This window comes from Gavialis gangeticus, unplaced genomic scaffold (assembly GCF_001723915.1).
Source record: "Gavialis gangeticus isolate Ggan-Ray unplaced genomic scaffold, GavGan_comp1, whole genome shotgun sequence".
In the NCBI taxonomy this organism is placed as follows: Eukaryota; Metazoa; Chordata; order Crocodylia; family Gavialidae; genus Gavialis; species Gavialis gangeticus.
This window is the reverse complement of record NW_017729032.1, coordinates 109694619-109697587: the sequence shown is the minus strand read 5'-3', so window position 1 is coordinate 109697587 and position 2969 is coordinate 109694619.

Here is a 2969-nt window from a genome sequence, read left to right as displayed (position 1 = left end):
GAGGGGGTATGGGCAACATTTGAACAATGGTAAAGGGTTCATCACAGCGTCCAGCCCATTGGAGCCCTGACCACAAGTGTTGTCATACTTTTTCTGGGACGACTGGTGGAAGTCTTCCCCTTCTGAAGGTTATAAACACTCCAATAGTTTCCTTAAGTCTATTAAAAGACTATAGTAAGATCTGGAAAATTCATGCTAAGCTGAGGCTTGTTCATAACAAATACAAATTCAAAACCCTGATGCTGCAAGCTATCTGTTGTTTCTGAAGAAACCAGGAGATATCCCATCAGTATATCTGGCTCCTAAGTGTCTGGCTACTCCTTAACCTTATGTTTTCCTGAGTATCAATCAGTTTCTTGAGATGTTCCAAACCAGATACCCATTGTCAAGAGAAAAGACAATGATTTACACTATTGAGAATGCTTTGAAGAAGCTGAACTGAGGGTATAAAAATCTGTAAAAAAGCAGCTGTGTGCGCGCTTCAAGAGAAGAAGTCTCTCACACACCACCTGCTGTTGTTCTTGGGACACTGGAAGAACAGATCATTTCCCTTCAAGGATTGTGCTGAGAACTTTCCATGTCAGCTTTGCAACCCAAGTGCCTTGGACTGGTGAGATCCCAGTGCTCACTCTCTCTCTTTTCTCTCTCTAGGCATAAATTTCTGAACCTGAACTGTATTAGTTAAGCTTGAGCTAAGTTTCCCCAAATACTTAGTGAAACCAGGGTAATACTGTAATTGTTTGTGTTTGTTTTCCTTTGCATGTCTACTACTACTACTTTGGTCATATACATAGAATAAATAAATTTTATAGTCAAACTGGTAGTAACTGGGTATATTTTCCTTCTCTACTTCTCCTTCCCCACTTGCTCTGCAGCAATGCTTCTTTTACCTAAGATAAAGATCCTGTGAAGCCCAAAAATACTGTGGGGTCTGCTCATCAAGAGGCTAAAGATTGGGACGTGCTGAGTTTGAAACACATAAGAGGATCAGCTTGTACAGGCTGATTGACCCAGTTTGGCTCAGACGTGCCCTAATGAACTGCTGGCCCATGAGGGTGTCATCTGGTATTCTGTTTACCTATGTGTTATCCCTAATGAATGAGCACACCCCAAAGTAATGGGCATATCTGGTAACAATATATATATGGCATTATGTGTATGATATACGAATTAGTGATCTGTGTCTAACTTTTGGGGTGTATGGGTTTGACTTGGTAATAGGTATGCATGTGCCTAGGCTGGTTTGGATGTGTATGTGCCTGAGCTGGAAGTGTGCGTGTGTATACACCTAATTGATTTGTGCATTTGTATATGTGCAGTTGTGTCACACCCTCCTGTCTAACAGCGCAATATTGAGATCCTGAGAGTTGGCCTGACCCCTACACCCTGCCAGGATTAATTTCACTGACAATCACCAGGACTGCAAGGGCATCTTGATGGGCAAAATGGGTTTGCTTTTCAATTATGTTAACTCAATCAAGTTAGCTTAACAGGATTAGAAAGCTCACATAATACTCATTAAGATGAATATTTATACATATGAAGGCATTTTAGCAATCCTTACCGTAGCCTTGGAGATGCTTTCGATTACTAACAGGCTTCCTGTCCCATCTTAAAATGTACTAGGCTGGTATTTAGGCTTTGTCTACATTGGGGTGTAGGTCTTCAGGACAGGAGGGAAGGTACTTCAGACTAAATATTGCAACGTAATTGAGAAATCACTTAAGTAAATATCGACAAAATTTAACACATTTCATTCAGTTTTACCCATTAGATTATGTTTTAACCTATTCTAAAGCCAGATGTTCAAAGCTACATGGATTTATTTGTAAATGGACATTCATGTGCCTCTTTGTGTACATATAAGTTAAGTTTTAACCATCTGATTAACCACATGAATGAAAACTGGGCCAACTTGTGTATAAATACCTGATCTTTGTGCTCCCATCAGGCATGTTTTTTGATAAGCTACACAAAGAAATTTAGTGGATGTGATCAAAACATTTTAGCATTTTAAACAAAGCAGCTGATATTTATGTTATTGTTTATTTAAATAATAATAACAGGCAATGAATATAAACTTAGTACATGTTAATGTTCCGAATAAATAGAGCTTTTGCCACTAACTGTGGAATTCAAGAAACTTTTCTTCAAACACAAGGTTAATGTTTGTTTCTCTTCCTAACAAATAAAAAGAAATTTGTTTGACTTCTCTAATTACTTCAGCAGCAATGTGCCTATTACTGCAGTGCAATCTTATCTGCTATTACACTGTGATATTATGTATACTACTGCTTAACATATGCCATTAGATATATCTCTCCAGTGTGTGTGTGTGTGTGTGTGCGCGCGCGCGCGCGCGTGTGTGTGTGTGTGATTTTTAATTTCTAGGGCCATGTTCGGATGAGCATGACTGTGCAGTATGTGATGCCACAGCCTCACCTGTGGTGCCATACACTGTACATTTAGTTGTTCTCTGTGCCACAAGGTAACAGTCCTGGGTTTTTATTTTTTTTCACCCCGGAGCTCCTGGGATCAAAAAAAAAAAATAGTAGGGTGGCACACGCAGGGGCAGCACACCACCCAAAACCAGAGCTTTGCAGGCTGGAGCCACACTCCAGCTGCCAGCCAGGCTCTGAGCAGCAGGATCACCATAGCTTCAGATCTCCAAGGCCCCAGGACCCCAAGTAAGGCTGGTGGGGCCAGCACAGTTGCTGGCCTCAGCATCCCACCTAGGGTAACCTATTGCATGCCAGAGTGTGCATGGCATAGGTGTTCCACTAGGTCAAGTAGCAGTGGCACAAGGTACGTTGCTGCTTCTTGCCCTGGGGGAAACAACCGTCCATGCTAATGTGGAGGTGGCTGATATGTTTAATCTAGTGTTGTATAAACATAGCTTTCTTTTTTCTGAATAACATGCCTAAAGCTCAGAAGTATGGATCTTTTATAATTATTACCCTCAGACAGCT